At 38.4% G+C, this 23126-nt stretch overlaps 1 long non-coding RNA gene across 2 annotated transcripts in view; it reads right to left on the bottom strand.

Moving 5' to 3' along the window:
- LOC137442002 (uncharacterized) overlaps nt 1–23126 on the bottom strand; it is a 363940-nt gene that overhangs the window by 47998 nt on the left and 292816 nt on the right. For both annotated transcript variants that reach the window (XR_010987559.1, XR_010987558.1), the window contains exon 5: nt 10767–10830. This is a non-coding gene — a long non-coding RNA (uncharacterized lncRNA). The remainder of the gene's footprint in view (nt 1–10766; nt 10831–23126) is intronic.

Raw genomic sequence — 23126 nt, 5'->3', positions numbered from 1 at the left:
CCTCTGAGCTATTCTAAGAGCTGCACTCAGCCACATTTTTATCTTGTGCATTACACTTCTTTCAAAGTTTTTATCTTTCTCCTCTCTCTTTACAGAACTCCAGCCTGCAGTCACAATTTCTTCTGTAGTCACAATTTCTTCTACCCCTTTACTGATGGTCTTATGATACACCAAAACTGAAGGCATTTCTCTTTTTCATGGTATGTTTGTTCTCTGTTCATATATATACATACAGTAACTTTTTAAATTCAGTGTTGTCATTGATGCTTTAATTCTGTTGACATATTTAACACAAATACTTGCAGAAAACCAAGTGAATTCATAGAATGGTTGGAGTAGAGCTTCAGAGGCCAAATATGTCACCTATAATAAGCTGGAAGAAAATGAGAAGCAGTCTGCACTAGCAATGAATTCAGAGAAATGTATCAGAAATCTAAGTATCTGTCCCCACTTGCAACACATCATTTGCAGACTGGCAGGAGCATTGTCAGTCTTGTTTTTACATCAAAGCATTTTCTACATTGTCAGTTAGTCAGGGGAAAACAATTTTAAAAATGAGAAGGATCTCAGATAAATCCAATAGAAATAAATGTGCAGACTTCATACTGAACTTAGTAATATTGTTACTATAAACAACAACTGTAAAAGTGAAGAAGAGAGCAAGAGAATAGTTGCTTTTTCATCTGGACTGAAGCTGTTAAGAGAAAGAGACGGGTCTTCACTCAATGTTTCCTCCCTCTCAATTGTGCATGGAATTAATGACAATCCTCCGAGCTGCTTCCTATTTCCATATACCCTGCTTGGAGTTTGAAGGCATTTCTACAGACTGGTCTACTGCATTTGCTGTTTCCAGGGTGTGTTCTGCAAGAAACCATTGCTTACTCAGCTGAATAAAAGCCTCTCCGTGATCCCTCATAGGACATGTATAAATCTCAACCTATCGGACAAGCTATCCCAATGAAGCACTGTGTGTACATTTTCAAAGCCAGAAATGGGGACATGATAAGCAGCAGACATAACATAGCATCCTCTTTCAGATGCCAGGAAGAACTAAAAGCTAGGAATAAGTCTTACCTTAGGTGCACCCTTCTGCTACTGGACCCTTTGCAAACAGCTGGTCCCACTGTCTACAGATGGAAAGAGCCAAAAATGAATCAGCATTTCAGGCAAATGGTGGTGGCACATCCTTGACATCCGAGGTCCTAAACCAGAAGTCTACTTTTGGCCCAGAGGAACACAGAGAACTGTAATTCATGGTGACTAGTCTAGAGCAGGAATATTTCCTTATTCCTTGGTATTTTTCCCTCAAATCTAGGATTGCAGTGAGGTATTCCCCACTTCCAGATCTTCTGACATAAAAAGGAAAGGGGGAAAGGAGGTAATACAAAAAATGGTATCAATCCTGGAATTTGAGAAGTCAACTACAGCTTTATAGTAAGTCACAGATTCTGGACAGGAACTGTCTGAAGCTGTGACAACTCAGAATAAACAGCTTCATACAGCAGTTAGTGGAGACCCACTCACCTCTTTGTTTCACTAATATCACCACATAAAGTGTCTGAGCATGCCCCTAGATGCTCCTTAAAAAGTCTGCCAGCCCTGGGCAATATCTCATTTGTTGTTTCTTCTGCTTTTTTTCTTCATTCATTCCAAGGTCCACAGTGTCGGGGAGGGGAATTAAAACCCCCCAAACACTATCCTACTAAAGTGTACTGTCATTCTGGAAATATCCACTTCAAAATATGTTCTTACATTTTTTTCAAAGACTCTATGTTGCTCCTGCAGTCACAGTGTCATGCAGATACTCACAAGGAAATACAGACCTGAAGAATGATGTCAGAAAACAAACCAACCAAAAGGATGCTCAACAAACGGACATGGCTCAAAATACTTTTTGGGTCACCCAAAAATACTTTTTCAGTAGACTCAGTAAAACTCCTAATAGATTCATCATTTGGGATCTGGATATATAATTCATAGTTTAGCACATGGAAGATGATTTTAACAAAGCAGATTCACTGACAAAGTAATAACCAATTATGCAGCATGTTTGCAAACTAATTCTAGCAGCAATAGCACCAAAATATTTCATTGCAGTATATTTCACAACAGCTGTAATAGAAAAAACACATAGACTAAAAAAGTGTCTTAGGTAGAAGTACTGTCTTTTTCTAGACCACCTGGTATCCTGGAAAATCCAAACAGTATTTCAGGCATAAAATCTCTTCTTCCTACTAGGAATAGAAGCAGCACTTTCCAAGGTACACCTGAGTTTAGCAGAACTGATCAAAGCTTAGGTAGAGATCAAGTAGATCATCTTTTAAAGTAAGGTTAATTTTAAACATGAAAAAAAAAATCCTAGCAAAAAATGTAACTGAACACTGTTAAAAACTTAAGTCTAGCCATGCTGAATGAGTATGCCTTAAAGAGAAAAGCAATACTGATCAACCTAAGGAAGTTTGGATACAACAATGAGCCAGGTTATCTTGTTTTGTTGCACAGGGCATGCAAAGGAAAAAGTCTTCTCAGTAGCACTAGACTTTACATTTGGTTTAGAAAATGTGGCAGGAGTAGTAGCTTCAAAACTTTCCAAATTCTTAGTGAACAGTTTCCCCTGCACAACCGCTGTGGCTAAAGGTAAACAGGAAGCCCATTCTAATTTCAACAAAGCATCATTTACATTTCTCTCTACTTCAAACAGGTAAATATACCCACTTTTTGGTTTGCTCTTATAACATTCCTGGTTTATGACCTATGTCCCAGTGTGCATCCTGTCCCTCCAATTCTTCCTTTCCTTCTTCATATCTACAGAAATTGCAAGGAAAACTTTGGTTCTTAACAAACACATTAGCATCCTTTTGCAAAGGAATCAATGAGTGTGATACATATAGAAATCCACTACTGCAAGCTAAAATACTCACTGTTTTATTTGAGAGAATATATTTACAATATATTACATACACCAAAAGGGTATATGTAGATTTTAACTTCCAGTATATAAAAATCAGGGTGACTCCTTTTACAACAACTTGGCTGCATTACGGAATATCAATACCCTTCTATCATTTTAATGGTGTTGAAGGGTCAGTTAAAGTTAATGGAGTTGCACCATGGATTAATTCAGACCAGTTAAGGCAGTAAATTAATTGAAGGCTTCTTACAGTTTCACAACAGCAGCAAAAAAATTGTAGCAGCTTTGTAGAACTGCTCTCTGCTCTGCCTCTCTTCAGCTACTGTTAAATAGCTAAAAGAGGATCACAAGATCCTGAGGTTAAGTTGGAATGCACCTCAGATCTCCTGCCACACAGGAGGATGAGCAACCTTGAACAATAGGATGCAATAGCACAGCAGTCACCAGAGGGAACAGCCTAAGACAGTTACTAGATCTATCAGGACTACATGTTGACAACCCCAGATGGGGCACACAATGATGCATACAGATCCTGCTCTCTGTTCTTTCAGAGAGCTGTCATGTAACAGTGTCTATTCTTTTCTGATCTTTTACGTAAGACTTTACCCAGCTGCCTCTGATCTTTTTGACACTTAAATGCTGATAGACTTATACCCACAACAGCATCCAGGATTTCATATAACTTATTAGAGATACTACCCTACTGCAAGCAGCTAGGAAAACTGCATGATGTATTACCCTCCAGTGGTAGCTTCTCCTTGCACTTCAGACTTACAAAGAGATGTGTAACATGGTGGCCACAGTCCTGCAATGACTGCTTTACCTAAGATACCTTTCACACACTGGTGTGCAGCATTGCTGCCTCTGCACAAGCACAAATCCACCAATCTACACACTGTGATTTGCAGAGTATTTTCTTAATTCCTCTAAGTTTTGGTGGATTTATATTTTCATGTCTTTTAGCAGGAGACAATTGCAGCTGCTCAGGGAGACAAAGAATCCACAAAGTGATTCCAGAATGTCAAAATGGGTAGCACTTAAAAAGACTAATTTTGAGAAGCTACATCATATGCTCAGCCTCCATAACAACTGCTTTTAACTGGAACATTTCAAGTAGTCTTTCAGAGAATTGTAATTTTTCATTACCAAATATTTATGATCCAGGATGTTCTGTCATTAGGTGGGGCTTTTGTCTGTTGAGTATTTTTCTTCTTGTTTTCCTCATTATGGACACTGCCATGAATGAAGAGAGTGAAATGCATTCCTCCTACTCTGGTGATGAGGTACACACTTGATTTTAAATTATAAAAGGTCATACTTCTTTGGTTTGTCGCTTTTAGTAACACAAATAAGGCCATCTGGAGATGTTATTTCTACCCTGGAGAGTCTTGTGCAATGTTTTAAATTGTAAAGGGAAATAAGTGAGTCTTGCTTTTATGATAACGCAATTCACAGCGACTTCTCTTGATACGATTTTTCTGGGTACTGCTGCACACTGCAGACTAATGTGAACGTCTATGAGCACCTTGAGAGAGAAAGATGCATTTAAAAGTTTATTTAGCAAGGTAAATTATTACATTGAGAAGAATATATGAGCATACACTAAACAGAACAGATCCAGATCTCCAACACAGCTTTATTTTCCTGATGTATACATGGAAAAATGAGTTCAAAATTCCTACTTCCAGTTGGATACAAAGTCCTAATCTAGTTCTAGTCAAATCCAACAGGCAAACACAAATTCTATTGTCAGACAGACTGAAAACAGTTCTTCCTGGGCAGCATGTCTGACAACCTGAGTGACCTAACTAGAACTGGCTTTTATAAGAAGTTTCCCAAAATAGTTTACTGAGAGTGATTCTGAAAATCAATTTCTCAAGCCAAAATGGACTAAGAATCATAAGGGCTTTTTTGGTTTTATTCAGCACTAGGCAAGTTTAGATCCCGGGACAGATGTCCTAATTTTAGAATGAGCAACTGCAGTGAAGCCTGATAAGCCTGAAAGAATAATGTTGACATGTTGCAGAATTATTGTGTTCCGCAGACATTTTGTCTCTTCTAAATAGTCTCTGTAATGGCTTTACACCTACCTTCTATTTGACATGAAAATGGACCTCTCTCCTCAACAACTGTTTGTAGACAACAGCAATTATAGTTGATTCCAAAACCATATGGAAATCAAACTGCCCCATCCTCTGCACTCCAATGGAGCACACAGTTTTGAAGGGAAGTGAGCCAAGTTCCCTTTCCCCTAATATGTTTCAAAAACAGACTTGTACATTCTATCAGAGGAACAAGAGGCACAATTTGTCTACCAGAAGGGGACTTGGGGGTTCTAATCAAGAGCTGAATATGAGCAAGCAGCGTGCCCAGGTGGCCAAGAAAGCAAATGGTGTCCTGGCTTGTATTTAGAAATGCTGTGTCCAGCAGGAGTAGGGAGGTGATTGTCCCCTTAAACTCAGCATTAGTGAGGCCACACCTCAAGTACAGTGTGCGGTTTTGGGCACCTCAATACAAGAGAGATGCGGAGATGCTGGACCACATGCAGATGCGGGCAACAAAGCTGAAAAGGACATTGTGGAAAGGCTGGACACGTTTAAGTATCTCAATGTCCTTCTTAAATTGAGGAGCCGAGAATTGGACACAGTACTTAAGGTGTGGCCTAACCAGTGCTGAGTACAGAGGCATGATGACTTCCCTGCTCCTGCTGGCCACACTATTTCTGATGCAGGCCAGGATGCCATCGGCCTTCTTGGCCACCTGGGCACACTGCTGGCTCATGTTCAGCCAGCTGTCAACCAGTACCCCCAGGTTCCTTTCTGCCTGGCTGCTCTCCAACCACCCTGACCCCAGCCTGTAGCACTGCATGGGGTTGTTGTGGCCAAAGTACAGCACCTGGCACTTAGACTTGTTAAATGCCATCATGTGGGACTCTGCCCATCTGTCCAGCCTGTCAAGGTCCCTCTGGAAAGCCTTCCTACCCTCTCACAGATCAACACCTGCCCCCAGTTGGTGTCATCTGCAAACTTACTAATGGTGGACTCAATCCCCTCATCCAGATCATTAATAAATATATTGAATAGGATCATGATCCCTGGAGGACACCACTAGTGACGAGCTGTCCCCCAGGGATCTAAAGGGTCATACTAGGAAAAAAAGTCCCTAATTCTGTAAGAAGGAAACATAAATGAGATTTTTAATTGCTTTCCTACATGAAACTCTACATTTGTAAATATAAACCAGTTTATTTTCAATGTGTTCAACAGACTGCATTCTTGTGAGACACTGTAATATGTAGAAAGCTGACAGAAACTGGTTTAGGAGATCTGTCCTACGCAAAGGACACAAGGACACAGAAGGCATCTGTGTGAGAGCTGAGCAAGTGAGCAGACAAAACTCAAATTTGAACACGACCATAGAGATGATATGCAAAAAATAAGATATGAAAGAAATCTAGATGGCAGAAAGAGAATGGTGCAAATCTAAGAAGTCCACAAGAAGCTTGGAAACAGCAACTTCTCATCACCCTGTTCTTTCTCTCTGCATTTCAATTCCTTAATTTATTCTAGTCTGACACATTTGCAACTTCGGTCTTCTTGAAGCAATCAACAAGTCTGTTGCTCAGAATGAAAATCAAACTGGTTGTTAGAGCTAAATGGGGGTTTGTCAGATTGCCAGAATAACTCTTTAAAAGAAATCTATTATTACAATTTCAGCAAGTCCATTAATGTCACAGTCTAAAGCAAGTACAATGGGCACTCATTTTCCTGTGTCAGTGTTAGGTATGCATACTCCTGGGAGGATGGATAAGGACTGCTGTAACCATTCTGTTTTATTCCTCTCATCTTACAAACTCACATAAGCATACCAACCGTGCTAGTTCTTCCCTCCTTTGCTCTCAGGTGCAGAAGCCTCAACTAAGATTAGGGTCCCCAATGCACTGCACATCAGTAGCAAGATACAATCCTTGCCTCAGAGTTCGCAAGTTAAATAGTCAAGACAGGCAAATGATAGGAGAAATAATGGAGAAAGCTGGAGATAAAGTTACTCGCTCAAGGTCACAGAGCACGCCAAGAACAGAACCCACATCTCCCCTTCCTAGTAGGTCACATTTCTTCTCACCTTTGGCAGAAATTGCCTCTGTGTCTTTTCTTCTCAGTTCCAAATAATTTGTTCTTTAGCTCTTCAGTCAAGATTACTGTTCACATAAGATAGCATTAACCAGATAAGAACTCTATGCTACCATATTAAAAATATTAAAAACATGGCATGATGAAAGCTTTTCAGGAAAGACTGTTGCTTGCTGTGGTTTATTTAGGCCTATGCATTTAGAACGGTTTCTCTGTCACCAATATTGATGTCATTAATTTTGCCTCTGCCTGCCCACGGCAAGGACTTTTATTTCTGCAGTTCATAGCTTGAGATGTGAAGAAATTATGCATTCAGATTAGCTGCAGCATCTTCCATGCCCCACAAATATTTTGAAATTGTACAGTTTACTGCAAATGTGTTAACAAAATTGAACAGTGTAAATAAGAACCAAGAATTCTGCCATGAATAAAAGTTTATCACTTTTCCACGTAAGACTGGATCACCCATCCAAATGACTTGGAGCTGGCAACAAATTCTAACTAGCGACTTTCTCTAGCTAGATAAACAAAATTGTTCTCTTGACAGCACTGCAGTAACTGCACTGAATGAAGTTCACTGACCCAATTTCTGAAGTACTAGATAGAGCTCCTATTAACCATACTGTGTTAATAAAATGACATCTTTTAGATGGAGGTTGGCCATCACTAAATACCTTAAATCAATCTGTCAGAGAGTGTCTTTATCAGGAATGATGGTCACATCATCTGCCATTATCTTTGAACTCCACACATAGATTCTGTATTTTTCTGGTTATACTTTTTTAATTTGAGGGGTATGACACTCATGCTGCACAGCAAACTGCTATTTTATTTTAAATAACCTATGAAAAAAAATGGTGACCATATAACGATTACTTATTGCTTCATTAAGGAAATGACAAGGGTACATTACACAGTGAGGATGAATAAACAGCAACAGTGGATTTCTTTCAGTTGTCCATACTGATGCTGCACATCTTCCACAGTAGAATAGTATCCCTTGGAATTTATGGGCAGAGAGGCCCCTCTTATCCAGACACTAGTCTGATGAAAACTGCAGGGTATCAGGATTCCTTTGAATAAGTATCACAACATATTGTTTGAATAGAGGATGGTCTGAGTAAAGAAGATAATATATAATTGCTATCTAAGACTCATCTAAACTACACGACCAACATTTAGATTCTGAAATACACCATGGCAATTACTTCTTAATATTATATTTTGTATACAATCAATTGTAAGACTGCAGACTGGTGAAAAACAAATAGGAGGACTAATGTAGCAACTGTGTGAAACACCTCCAAGTGAATTTAAATGAGAATCAGGGACACCAATGCCCAATTGCGATGCATTAACTTAAAGATTGATTATTAACCTTAGGACTCTAAGGATGACAAAAGAGGAGACAAATACCAAATAAAGGGGTGGCTGTACCTTGGTTAGTAGGGCAGATGAAATAGCATGACTCTGTTAGATTGTAATCGAGTATCATGAGTAATAAGTAAACTCTTGGGTTCCAAAAAGCAGACAGCTTTCTCTGACTACAGCATAATTTTTCTTTCCAAACCATTCTGCTTATAACAAATCCTATGTCAAAAAGTAAAGAGAAACGAAGAAACAAGGCCATAAAACCAAATAACCATGACTTTTCACGCTGAGCAGTGACTTTACTGTGCAACATGCTATAAATTGGCTTGCACATGAGTGCATAATTGGACACAATGGTTTCAGAGATACTGTAGGCTCTACATTGTTCCATGGCTCTATATAAGCTTCATGTTTGGCCTCTCATTCCAAAGCTTGCCCTGCCCCCATTCAGGCACACATACCACTTGCTGTTGAACAGAAAAAGAATGGAAAAATATTTTAAAGCCAGGAAACTCCCCACTATTTACTCATGTTTAAATGAAGTGAGCTTTTGAATAGGAAGTAGAAACAGAATGAATAGGGTTTTAAACATCTCTTTGTAGAAAAGTTCCTATCATCTTTTCTGAAAAGTGGCAGTAGCTGCTTCTGTCCCAGGCGAATACAGGCCTGAGACCTCAGTACTAGAAGCACTAAAGAGAGGGCACTAAAGAGGTGTGTGGTTTGACTTTGTCACTGCTCACACATACTGGATTTAGAAATTTAAAAGCAAATTAAACTTTAATAATCCATGCAGATTTATTACTTACCTACAATCAAAAAGCCTCCTGTTTTCTACTACTTTCATTTAGTTCAAAACATAATGCTTTATTTTTTGCAATAGTTTTTCCCTGTTGCATTGTCTTACAGTGTGAGTAGACAGTAAATTCCTCTACAGGCTGAAAGATGGACTAGCAATCAAATCAAAACAGAACCATATAACAAGAGAAGTATTTGAGCTGTCTAATACTATATATAATTGAGCTGCTAAGAGAATTGAGCTTATAGAATGTCATGAGCTTTATGTTAACATAAAGGAAGAAACTCATCAGGAATTAGGTAAGACAGAATATGTGTTACATATGACTTTTTAACCTCAAGGCAGATACAGGTTGTGCAAAAATCTTCTCAGGTAGGAACTGCACTGTACTGCAACCTGCGACTCACCATTTCCATCACTGCGCTACAACAGGATGCATAGCAGGATGTGCAGCAGCCCTTTGCTGTGAGCTGTTCCTCAGTTTTAAGTAAAGGTTAATAAAAGTATTCAAAGCAAAACACATCCTCTCCAGATGGAAGGGCATGAGGAGAGATCTCATAATGTCTCACCACTACTGGACATTAGCCCCAGTGGTCAAAGCTGCAAGCAACACTTCTGGCAAACTACTACTTTGGCAACATACAGAAGAGAAACAACCATCGGCAACAAGCACAAACCATCAGTCCAGAAGAAGGACTATTGAAGTGTGAGCATATACTAAATCTCCTACTGAAAATGAGATGTTCATATCACCTTTCCAGCAAAGTACTATCCAAGTAGCTAAAATGAACTCATTGTAATTGACACAAATGCACAGTGAGATTGTATCCTTCCATTCCTTAAAAATGTTAGGAGGAAACTAATGTGGAACTGATCTAATGTGGAACAGACCTCCAGGCCTCCAAAATGCAGTGCTTCCTGCAAGAATGTTAAAAACCAACCAGACTCTTTCAACTAATTTAATTTATGCCAGCCAAGAAGACTCGTTTGCGTAAGTATCTTCAAAATCTGCCTACTGCTTTAAACAGTCAGTTACTCTTCTCTAGGATTCTCTAATTAGTTTTTGATCCAAGTAGTATTTACACTCATAAAACTGCACTACAGTTTAACACCCTGATTAATGTAAAAACTTATGTTGCTATACAAGAGACATACATAAAACAGTTCCTTACTCATATGAGGGAAGGTAAAATAATTATTTTTAAAAATTCACATACCCAGCAAGTTATTGAGTGAGTTTGTTTGGGGATTTTTTTGTTGTTGTTTGTTTCCTGGGCAGGGGAGGGGGTTGGGGTGTGCAGTGGGGAAAGAGTGGAACAACAAATTTTGTCTAGTCAGAAGCTATTTTTCAAGTTTTTGTTTCAATGTATTCAGTGCTACAGACAAGAATAAATACTGAGTGCAGTTCATCTGTTTTAAACCTCCTGTCACAGAACTTGGAAAAAACAGGTAAATATTTCACAATGTAATACTGCCATAAGAAAACCACACATTAATTTCTGCCTAAGCAAACATTTCACTTCCAGCGTAACAAAACGGGAAAAAACAAGCTTCTTACCTCAGCTTCATTGCCAGAAGTAATGACAGTGGCCTGCAACTGCTGCAAACATTTTTTCCATTATCTGTAAAAAAAAGAACAAAAAAAAAAACATTTACTGAGGTAGGGAGAAACTTCATGACCAATCCCAATCCTTTTTGAAACCGAACACTCCATGCCAAGAGCAACAGCAATAGTACCCCTACATATTAGGACATACAGTGACAGAAGATGCTGAAAAACCACATCGCAAATCTGAATCATAGCATCATAGTACATTAGAGGTTGGAAGGGACCTCCAGAGATCATCAAGTCCAATCAGTTTGAAAACAGACTGAAACTGATTTCCAGAAACCTCAACTTCTTAAATATTTCTCCAGCCTATAAAATAGTTTACATAAATAAACAACAATCTTGTTATATCTTCATAAACAAAGAATTAAAGCAGGCTAATATAATTAATACCAAGTGTGATATGTTTATGGAAAATGCATCTCAACTAACTCAATAAGATTAAGAGTTTGTATTAAGAAGAAAATTGCCTAACTTAGTTAGAATTTTATGTGAATAAATTAGACCTGAAATGTTGACTGAGACGCTCAAATTAAACAAAGTCAATACATGTCATGTGCTAATCAAATTAAAAGCTGATTAACTAACAAATCTCAGTTGAAAGTCTAAGCAGAAAATCCTCATCAGGGGAGTAGAGTTTTTGATGGGTTCCTGCAGGATCTACAGGCTTTTAATAATTTATTTTTCATAATTAGCCACCTGATGGGGAAAAAAAAATAACTAGCGCAATCTGATGACTGAAAAATGGTAAACAAGGAGCAGGGTGTGTGATGGATGTGTAAGAACAAACAGCAGTGCAATTCAGTGCAATGTGCACTCTGGTAAACACTTTGGCACACAATGCAGGGAGAACTACGTCTTCCCAGGACAGCAGTAGGAGTGCCAACATGTTTAGGTCTTCTTTGTTTGCTGCATTATGTCTTCTTAAAGAAGATCAACTTCAGTTGAGTTTTTTAACACATTTAATTCTAAATAGTATCTGTCTGTGCACACACATGCTCATCTAAATGCATGTATTCATATATAAAAAATGTGTATTCTTCCTTGGGCTGAGGAATCTACAAGAGGAAAGCCGGGTATCTACAAAAAAGGATTAATATGTTGCCATGGAGGTGTGATCAATTTTTTCATGGATCCAAGCTCCTCACCTTAGAGAGGAGTGAAATTAAACACCCCTGTGTCATGACACTCCAATCAGTATGCTAGAATCAGTGACAACCAGCGATTCCTTCTCTCCTACAAGTATGTTCCTGAGGGCTGGGGAATTGTATTTACACAAAGATGAAATATAAAGTCAGTTGAAGATAACTCAACTCCCTAGGTACATCAAAATTCTGTTGCTGTCTTCAGTTCTCAAGATATTACTGTAATTTCAATATTATTCTTCTCTCTTACTATTACACTTGTCTTTAAAATATCTAGTTTGAAGAGAGTCAGGGTCAGCGTTTTAAGCATTGCTAAAATAACCATTTACTTAAAAAATAAACCAAGCAAAACCACAACTTTTGCTTGGTTTGCTCTGAGACTAACTGCCAGCAGCATGATTAAGCCGATTAAGAAACAAAGCAGGCAAACTGGTCTTAGCATACTTTGTTTTCACTACCATGTCATTTTATTTTGTTTTAATTCTAGTCATATTATAGATAGGATAGAAAATATTTGCTAGCAGAGGAAGTACTGTATTTGTAGAACTAAATAAAAATTTTGGTTATGATAGTCAATAGTCTGGCATAAGAACTTTTCCAGAAGGTAACAACCGTCCTTCATTCACACACTTTCATAAAGAGTAAATCATATTACTGTATCAGTCCTAGAGCACAACCTACTACTTGCTTCATAAGCACAGTTCCCAAGAATTAGTTTTGTCAGCTAAATAGGTTATGTAAGTAAACATGCATGAGGGCAGTGAGGGAAGTATCTCAGAAGTTAGTTAGGAGAAGTTATTTTTCAGAAGTGCAAAGTGGTACAGTTTCCTGACGGATATAACACAGCGCCCTCGATAATTGGTACATAAAGTGGACACTCATTCTCCTCCTCTGACTTCAACCACTTGTTTACAGCCTTCCCCCTACCTTGAGCTTAATGAGCATGCTGATCAGACAAAAAACAAGTGCAGGTTTTAAAACAGCTCCCACAGTCTTTCTCTATAAGGGCATACTGAAGTCATATGTCCCAAGTTATTTTGGGACCCAAAGACACTCATAGGTATGTAACTAGCTTCCCAAATCTAGCCCTTGCTTGTCAAAAATCTACTAAAATAAATAACAGGATTTCAAGTTGCTATTCCACAGCACATATGCCTCAGATACGACTGCACCTATTAGTGTTTGTATCTAATATTCCGTCATCTCTTGTGGTAAATTATTCCCTGTAACTGAGAAGTAATTATCACAAAGTTATTGGGTTATCAGACTTCTAATGATGTTATAATCGCTTTCATTATACAATTGATTTGTCACAAATGCTCATATTACAAATATTATTGACCTCCTGCCACTCCTATCATGTAATTAAAGTTGCAGTTGAGCTTGACACATTGCCCTCCTGTGCTGCTGAAGACATATCACAAAAGCCACAAACTACCTGCAGAGTCACTTTTTGGCTCGGGAGCAAGATAAGACCTAGGGCTGATGTTATTTTGCCACCTCTTCTCTGAAACCTTACTTCCTCAATACTTTGTCTTGGTTTTCCATTACCCTAACTCTACTCCATTTAGCCACGCCTCATTTATCCCAACTACATCATATTTCCCTTCAAGTACAAAAGGTATTTCCTGTTCAGCAGTTTTGCTTTGTATGCTTGCTACACTTACACCAAAACCAAATTAGTTTCTGCTTTTCTTGCCTGTTATTTTCCTGCTTCATGAAGTAACAGCCCAAGTAATTCACTTGCTAATATTTTTTTCTAAGCATTCAACTTCTACTTTTTAGCCTGATTATTTTTCCCACTCATTTCTCCTTGGAGATTTTACTGAGTCTGTCTGAAAGTTCAGAACAGACTGAAGGTAATGCAAGCACACCATCAGTCTTATCATAGCAGCCTTCCCATCCAAACCCATCATGCTAGGCAGATTAGTATGGCATTAGCATCTTCAACAAGCTGTCCTAATGAAATAACATGAGAGCTTTATGAATCACTTTTGGAAAAGGAAAGTCCCCAAAATGTTAATGCATTGATTCAAATTTGCTACTTCCATACAAATCCACCCAAGACCTATCTTTTCTTTGTTCTCCTCTCACAATTACATTGAATTTTAACTGACTGATGTTAAAGTGCCTGCTAGCAACAGGGGATTGATATAGTTTTCATATTGACTTCTGGAAGTCTATGAGGCCATTAAATGTTTCATCTGCTTACACATCTCCTGCTTCTCAGAAGTGACCACATTTTAAAAGCTGTAGAGCATTAAAAACACAGGATGAAGGAATTTAGTAGGGTCTTTGTTGTGTTTTGTTGGTTTTTTTTTTGTCTCCCAACATTTAACATTATCTTGTCCTCTAAGAGTAATCCAATTTGATTAAGCATCAGGGAACTAGAAGGAATAGTACTACATAAAGATGTCCTAAATAGTAGGAATTCTGCTGTGTGACGATTAAAGTGTATTTTTGAGTTAGTAAAAACAGGAGATGGTATTAAGAATAAATAACACTGACAAAATTAATCTAAAATATACAAACAATTTAAAAACTCTAGAGCAAAACCTCAGTCAGGTGGTTGGGCAGGCGCTCTCTTGCATCCTGCCCTCGCCTCGGGAACTGCCTTGCCTGAGATATTTGCTGCCACATGATGCAGCCTACCTCCACACAAATCATCTGGGGGAATATGTGGACATCCGCAGTTGGCTTGTATATATGTCCTCCCTTATTTCTCTCTGTATATTCCTTCTTCCTTGATACCTGTTATTTCTTGTAAAAAATAGCCCTTTTTTATCTTCCAAGTCCTGTAAGTTGTGTGTCTACCCCTTTTCTTTCCCCTGCCTATTTTTCCTCCTGCAGGGGAAGAGAGAAGGGGGAAAAGGGGCTAATCTAAAACCGAGAGGTTTTGCCCTGGAGCCCTTCTAGGGCTGACAACTAGAAGAAACACAAGAGAGACAGGGGCAGGACTATGTGGACTAGATCCTAGAAGCCTAAGGAATTCAGCTGGTGATGGAGACTCCGGAGAACCGCAAATCTAATCTCATGGCTCTCAAAACACAAAATGTGTTCCTATGTGACAGCTTTTTCCAAACTTAGCTTTTTCAAACTATGAAATGGTTTGAGAAATGGTAAGCCAGAATAAAACAACTAAATGCCACAGCTATCACTGGAAAGAAAAATCAAGTAAACCAGAGGAAATACATGCCTTTACATTTTGACACAATTAGACCCAAACTAACACTTTATACCTTTTGTAAATTGCCTTGAAAGAAGAATTTCTAAAAGCACATACAGGAATTACTCCAGCTAGCTGTTCATCGATCAAGATGTGTTTTACCCTCAGATTTCACATTTCTGATATATTTTAAGACTTAAAATGCAGTCCACAGGTGTACTATCCTGAATCTTGCACAAAAAGGGATGACTGACTTTGTCTGTCCCTAAACAACTTCTGCATTTGTAGAAGCTCTTCTTTTGCTCTCTCTTTGATTTAGTAACTACCACCATTGCAGGAGACTGCACCCTTTCTTCCTTCATGTATTTTGAAATTAAACCCTGCATGTTTCTTATTAACAAGCAGATTGATAATAACACTTTTTCATATATTTGTTTATATAACAACACAGACATTGGACCTGTGCTTTGCAGCTGCCTTTAAGTATGCTAGCAGAAAGAAATAAAAGTCATCTCTCAAGCTCTTTTAGATCTTAGAGCTTAATCTTCAAGATACAAATTGTATAAATATGGGAGGTTTCGTAGCGTATCATCACACAATGAAGACCCTTCTGCCAAATGTCCCACTCCAACTAACAACTGTGCATGTTAGTTGTGCCTCACAGTACATATACTGGAGTTTCTGTACAGCTTTACAGTTTTAAGGTTTTTATATGCATAAAGACTTCTCTCTCAAGTGAATACTCTATATTTAAGTACAATTAACTGGAGGATATAAATCTTCTGCTGCTGAAAAATGAGTAATGCATCTTTTAACTAATGGACTGCAAATGCTATAAAAAAACTCAGGCTTATAGGAATAGTCTTCTCCCCACCCCCCAGGGCCTTCCAGATAAATATCTAATGATTTGAAACTATAATTTCAACACATGAATAATTTCAGCAGATTGCTGTAAGTAGATTTTGATGTATAATGTCTTCAGTGGTTATAGAACCCATTTACACTTTTTAAGCTTTTTGTGTATTTTCAGAAGTGGATTTTTAAAGTTTGTTATCAAAGATCAACACCCATTCTAATATATAGTTTTAAATTGTCAGATTTTAAATTCATTAGAAATTACTATGGAATTGACATGAGGTCAGTAGAAGCTATATGCACCTGTTTTAGATACAGCAAAACAACCATAAATCTAAAAGCTTACTGAAACGCTTCCAGATAGAGCACCATTTTAACTATTCTATTGAATAAGAGACAGTTCTTATAAAAAGCTTATTCTTGGCAATGTCAATTTAAAAACATCAAGCCACTAAAGAATCAATAACAATGTACAAAATTCTAAAATCAAGTATCAATTAGTAACTCTCATGCTTTCCACCCTCCTGATTTCTTTTTATTACACACCCATGAATAAACAAGACACATTGCTGATCCCACTTTTGGAAATGAAGGAAAAACAAACCTTAAGCCTAAAAACAAGTTGCACACCAAGCCTGTTGATATATTGAATCTGTGACCTCAAAAAGGTTACAGTAACCTTTTTGGTTAAAAATGAAGAATCAATATATACTTTTTTGTAAGGCAGTGCTTGCATTGATCAAGTGTGTTTTGGTTAACAATGAGCTAACCAATGGAAGTCTGAGTACAGTGCATTTAGGTGAGTGTTTAACAGCAGAAGCATTTCAAGCAGAAGGATTTTTCCGGTTGCTACATGAAATTTTAAAATATTTATATGCATATAGATAATCAGTATCTAAATTAAGGTGCCTCAGAAATACCTAGAAGGAGTGATTTCCTAGCATGTCCCTGCTGATTGTGCCAGGCTTTTGCTATAACCAGAATGTGGTAAGTTTCTGAAGTGAACTTGGGGTTTTCTCTAAGAGATTTATGGGGACTTATAACAAGAAAGCTCAGCAAAGAACACTGGGTGCTTTGGTCTTATTCTAGTCTGACTGATCCTCAATAATGGTCCACTTACATACAATAGACATTGCAAAGTTCAACAATCAGTATTTGCTTGATTGTGTCCTTTTCATGCTAGATTTTTGCACCACCTCTCCAGGCTGTGATTGTAAAGACATTTCCACAGGACCAAATATGAAGCACTTCTGAATTCATTGTTTTAATGGAAGATGCTGCTGGGTTGAATGCAATGAAGAGGGACAAAATGAAACACTCACGGCTGAAAGTGGTTCTAAGAAGAGGACTGAGCAGTGGCAGTATGAAATTTCATTGCTGGGCTAAAGCAGAATTAAGTGCTGGTCAATATGTAATTGAACACAACAGAATGCAATGTAAGGTAGGCTGTTCAGTTTCACAAACTGTAAGACGTTTATCATCCTCAACATGTATTCCCTTTCCATATACAACAATTTAGGTTTCAAAGTGAAAAGTAACACCTAAGTGTAACATGTTTAAAAAAATTAAATTGTTGGCATGAAGACAACAGATTGCATCCTATACTTACAGATGCAGTTGGGTAGGAGGTATTTTGCTAAAGAAAGTGCTTAGCTAATGAGATCATTAATCAGAAATAATGTAGTGATTCACATTCTGACTACTTTAAAGAAGAGACTGGCACACTTGAAATGGAGAGAAAGGGAGAATGATAATTTTGTAAGGCTGACATGACACTGACCCCCTTTCAAAAGCATTTAATACAGTTTTTCATCTCAGGAAATCTCGAGATGTTAAGTACATGTTTTGCATGCAGAGTGAATTGAGCTTATTTTGCTTTCACAAGGAAACATGATTAGTGTTATAAGTAAACAGGAATGTTTTACCAGTTACAACTTACACGAAGTCTGACAGCTGAACTCAAGAGTTACAGCTCCTACACCCTCTTCAAACTAACTAGAAATGTGTTATGACACTTGTGAGAAATGCAAGTGGTAGTTTTCTGAGTTTTAACAAATTATCCATGTCATTTGCTTTGGCACTTTCTCTCCCTATTGTGTGCTTTCTGTGACATATATCACAGCAGTTACTGTTTTTAAGAAGACTACATCTGTTAAATATAAAAATTAAGAAAAAACAAATACACACCATTAACTTAATGTATTTCTCATTGTAAGATACCTTCTTTTACAATACAAATATTATTCCTGCATGACTACCCTGTTTGAAATTCATTAAGGTGTAGGTATGTGAACAGAAGAATTTCATTAATTAATATCCAAAACTGACTGGCATACAATGCTGTCAATAATCAAAGCTCCTAACTGGCCAATAAAATTATGACAGAGGGAATGCTTGCCTTTCTTGACCAATGCTAGAAACATTGGTGGTTATGACTGAAAGCTGACTTAAAGCAAATGGGAAGCTTTCTACTAGTTTCTTCAACCTAATCATAGTATTTGTTTTCTGCATAGACACCTCCATTTAAAAACAAACAACAAGACACGATAGTAACACACGAGATCTGCTGCAGAAGATAACAAAAATAAGATTAAACAGCTTCAATAACATGTGGAAAATTTACTTTGACAAATTTTTTAATCTCCTTGGCATAAAAGTAGAATACCTTGGCAGTAAATGCTGGAAGATGGGGCTATTTCATTTAAACTCCTGGTTAAAAGGAGGAAGTGGTGCACACATGCTCAAAAGGACACCAAGCCCTCTACCTCACTTTACTTACTATCCCTCTTTCCTCAGAAATGAATACCCAGTCACACATTATGAGGGATCATAGTTATTGACAACCCTGAGCTGAACTTCATACCAATAAAGAGCATTCACAAAATACACAATCATACTCTGTTTCTGACCTGCATTTAGTTTAGCTTCCTGGGCTTGGGTTGGATTTTTTGTTTTTTTTTTTGGGGGGGGGGGGTTGTTCTGGTTTTTCATTGAGGTTGTTGGGGTTTGGGTGATGGTGTTTTGGGTTTTTTTGGTTGGGTGGGTGGGTGGTTTTGGGAGTGGGGTTTTTTTTGGTTGGTTTGGTTTTGGTGGGGGGAGAGGAAAGTGGGAATATGCCACTGGTGAGATAAACTACAGAGTGTACCATGTGACACCACTGCTGTTTTCCCAAAAAATAGAGGAGGAAAAAAAAAGTTGTCTGTATGCTAGCAAAATGAGGGAAAGACCAAACCAATTAAAAGAAAATCTTTTTGCACTGACCCCTAAAAAAATTCATTATTTCAGGTATAACAAAGTGATATTTAACCACAAAGCTTGCTCCAAAGACATTTTTATAGTCACTGGTTTCAAAACTTGTCAAACTGAAACAGGTGACCTTCAGGATCATGCTCTGCAAATAACAGCAGAGATATGGGGGTGGGTGGAGGGAATCAACCAATTATTTTCTCCAACATAATTAAAGCAATTGCATTTTTTTAGGTAAGCGTCTCTAAGTTTTTAAGGTACACTACTTTTAACAACACTAAGCCATTAAGTATGTCCTCTAAGGTAAAGAAAGCTTGGAAGGTAATGTGAGAAGCCATCTGTGTATCTGTCAGGATAAACATGAAGTTGTTCTTTTGCAAAAGGGTGGTCAGGCATTGGAATAGGTTGCCCAGGGAGGTGGTGGAGTCACTGTCCCTGGAGGCATTCAAGAAACATGTAGACACAGCACTTCAAGACATGGGTTAATGGCCATGGTGGAGTCGATTTGATTGTTGGACTCAGTGATCTTGGAGGTTTCTTCCAACCAAAATTATTCTATGATTCTCTAAAGGATTTATGGATTAAGCAATACTGGTAACAGCAGGGGGACATTGCCTTTGGAAGAGAGGGTCCAAGCTCCAGTGCCACCAGCTAGAATAGACTAATGACAGGCTTCAGAAACCTGCCATTCTCTTTGGCTATGTATAATTGCACCAGCTTCAAAGTATGACATGTCCTTCACATTTCTGCAGGAAGATCTCCTTCTGCAATGCAGGTATGAAAAGACTGCTTACCATACTGCTGCACAAGAGAAACTGTAGTGTTGGGAGGAAATGCTGTATTGTGTGTCTGCTGTTGAAATATCAGTGCAGGAAAAATACATTTGTGAGGATGAATGACTGGAGAAGTGTAATGGCAGGGACTTGCTCCAGTGCCAGCACTGAAATGCAGCCAGTGGTGTCCTTGAAACCTGTAAATGGTTCCAGAAATAATGAAAAAAAACCCCAGCTTATGCTGCTCAGTCACACAGAAAACAAGGTTGTGATATTTGCCAAGAGCAGTCCACAGACATAGACAACTGCTTTGTCAAGAAGAATGCCACTTAGCTGACAAGGGCCCCAGATACTGTAAGATCTTAACCACAGTGATAGAAAACCTCTAGGTACAGCACAGGTTCAAGATGACAAAAAGGACAGTGATGTCCTTTCTCAGCTCAAAAGATTTGTACTCTAAGTTTCTGGGCTGCAGGACAGGAAACTGACTGGTCAGAACTGGACACATCACATCCCTGAAGGAACAGTTTTCGAGTCTGAGCTCTACACAAACTTTATCCAAGATCTGAGTAACTTGCACACCTATCATTTCTCTCATGGCCAGCATATTAGATGCTGTGAGAATGAAGATGACCAAGTGCAACCACCACAAGCAGCACACAATCAAGATGAAGTCTTGCATCAAGGTAGGTAGCAAAAAGCACAAAATATTTGTTATTCTGCTGGAAAAGTTTCAGAAGCAGAGTGCTCCATTTTAGATGGGCAGAGAAAAGAAACTGAAATCACATCCTCTACATGTATATGGCAGCAGGTAGAAAGAAGGAACAGAGACAGGCTTGGCGGGGAGGGAGTTGGGAAAGGGTCAACAAAAGAGAAAAAAAAAACCCAATACAACTACTTTCTAGTCTAAAGTAATTAGGCACAAATATATTCATAATTAGAATGAACACAAAGAAAAACTGTACTCCTCAAAACAGCATGCAGGCACTATAAAACAGATTCACCACTCCAAAAGAATATTGCTACAGCCCCCTGGTTAACAAATGTGGACTACTGCTGAGATGTATCATTTAGCTATCTTTTGGAGCTGTGCTACCTTGGGCAGTTAATTGGATAGTGCCATGGCATAACTGCATACGACTCTTCTGCATAGAATCCTGTTCCTGAAATGAAGACGTTATAGGGGGAAAAAAAACAAACAAGAAACCCCACCAGCCAAACACCCTCCAATAACTGTTTCTAAAAATTTTGACAAGGTGTTTTTTCTTCCACTGAGCAGACTTACGCTTTTCTTCTCTAACAAACTCATGCTACCCAGCATGTCAGATTTGTGCATGTGACAGCCAGTCTTTCCATCAGCAGAAGGCAACTAGACAATACAAGGAGATAATACTAGATTCTAGTCGCTGAAGTTTCGAAGACTCTTTGTTGTGACTCACTATTTCCCATCTTTACTTCAATAACCCACAATTGCCTATGCACTTTCAGAATTTTGAATTCCAGTTCAGTCTAGTAGCCATTACATGCTTTTGAGGGATGGTTCCAGTACACCAACACCTTACATGATGAAAAACATTCAAAATACACATGCCCTAAGTAATCCATTGTTGAAGCAGTTCTAAAGCTGAATGTGTCATTGTAAAAATGAACAAGCAGACACAACTACTTACCACGGGACCGTGTCTAAACAATTGTTCTCTGCTAGGCAGTAGTGAGGGAAGCATAGCAGGACAGAAGCATTGCAGCCTGGCCATCAGCTCTGCTGTGGACCTGTGCACACTCTCACTTTGAATTATGTTTCAGAAAGTCACACAGAAAGCTAAGGAAGTTGACAAAAAATTGGAGCCATCATTCAACTCACTGAATGTGGCGTGCACAATTAGTTCATCTCAAGCTGTCAAATGTTTTTTGATGCTGACATTCATAACCCTGGACAATCAGAAACTGCCTAAGTGAATCCAATCATTTTTTGACTGAAGTCAATCCTGCCCCATTTGTTAGTTCTGTGATTTTCAGGTCATCAAGATCACTATATCAAACCTACATTTAGAAGTGTTGATGAAACAATTTATTTTTTAAAAACAATAGTTTATGTAATTATTCAAGACAAAGAGCAAGCAAGCTGAAATTGTCTTTGGTGACAAACCCTCTTCTCCTGAACCTCTTCAGTAGACAGTTGGTAACTGTCCCCTAGAACCTAAATATCAATAGCATCCTACTGAAATCTTGTACACTTCAGGTGAATACTGCAAACACTAACTTCTTCCACTTGAGGCAATGGTTTCCCACACCCAACCACTACTTCTGATATTGCAAAACAAATTTTTTTAAAGATACTGTACCTGTAAAGTGGCCTTCCAGTATCTGAAGGGGGCCTACAGGAAGGCTGGGGAAGGACTTCTCAGGATCTCAGGTAGTGACAGGACTAGGGGGAATGGAATGAAGCTGGAGGTGGGGAGATTCAGGCTGGATGTGAGGAGGAGGTTCTTCCCCATGAGAGTGGTGAAACCCTGGAATGGGTTGTCCAGGGAGGTGGTTGAGGCCCCGTCCCTGGAGGTGTTTAAGAGCAGGCTGGATGAGGCTCTGTCCAGCCTGATCTAGTGTGGGGTGTCCCTGCCCATGGCAGGGGGGTTGGAACTAGATGATCCTTGTGGTCCCTTCCAACCCTGAATGAAACTATGAAACTAAACTATGAAATTAATTTGATTTTGATGGAAACTATGAAACTAAAGGCAAGAGATGAGAAGATGCATGGACAAAAGAATACATAACAAGACAAAAGTAAATGCAGATTAACTTTATGTATTATTGGGTCATTTCAAGAATTACTAATATCAGACCTGTATTCTCACTCACACCAAACTATGTTCTTGGGCTTTCTTACTTGTTGGGAATTTTCATTCCTGCTAGGACAAGCTTGGTGCACTACAAATGAGATGATACACAGTGACCTTTGCCAAGGTGATACTGCTTCATAACTAAAAGCAGTAAAGCATATATAGTTTCTTATTTGTAATGCAGCATTGATTTATATTTGCTAGATTTTAATTAAGTGCAAAGGTAAGTTGATGACTTCTGGTGCAGCAAAAATTTAATTTTTCAAAACATATTGCTAGATCATCTA

This window comes from Melanerpes formicivorus, unplaced genomic scaffold (genome assembly GCF_026170545.1).
Source record: "Melanerpes formicivorus ecotype bairdi unplaced genomic scaffold, bMelFor1.0.p_v2 SCAF_6, whole genome shotgun sequence".
NCBI classification, from domain to species: domain Eukaryota; kingdom Metazoa; phylum Chordata; class Aves; order Piciformes; family Picidae; genus Melanerpes; species Melanerpes formicivorus.
This window is presented reverse-complemented; position numbering and strand designations above follow the sequence as displayed.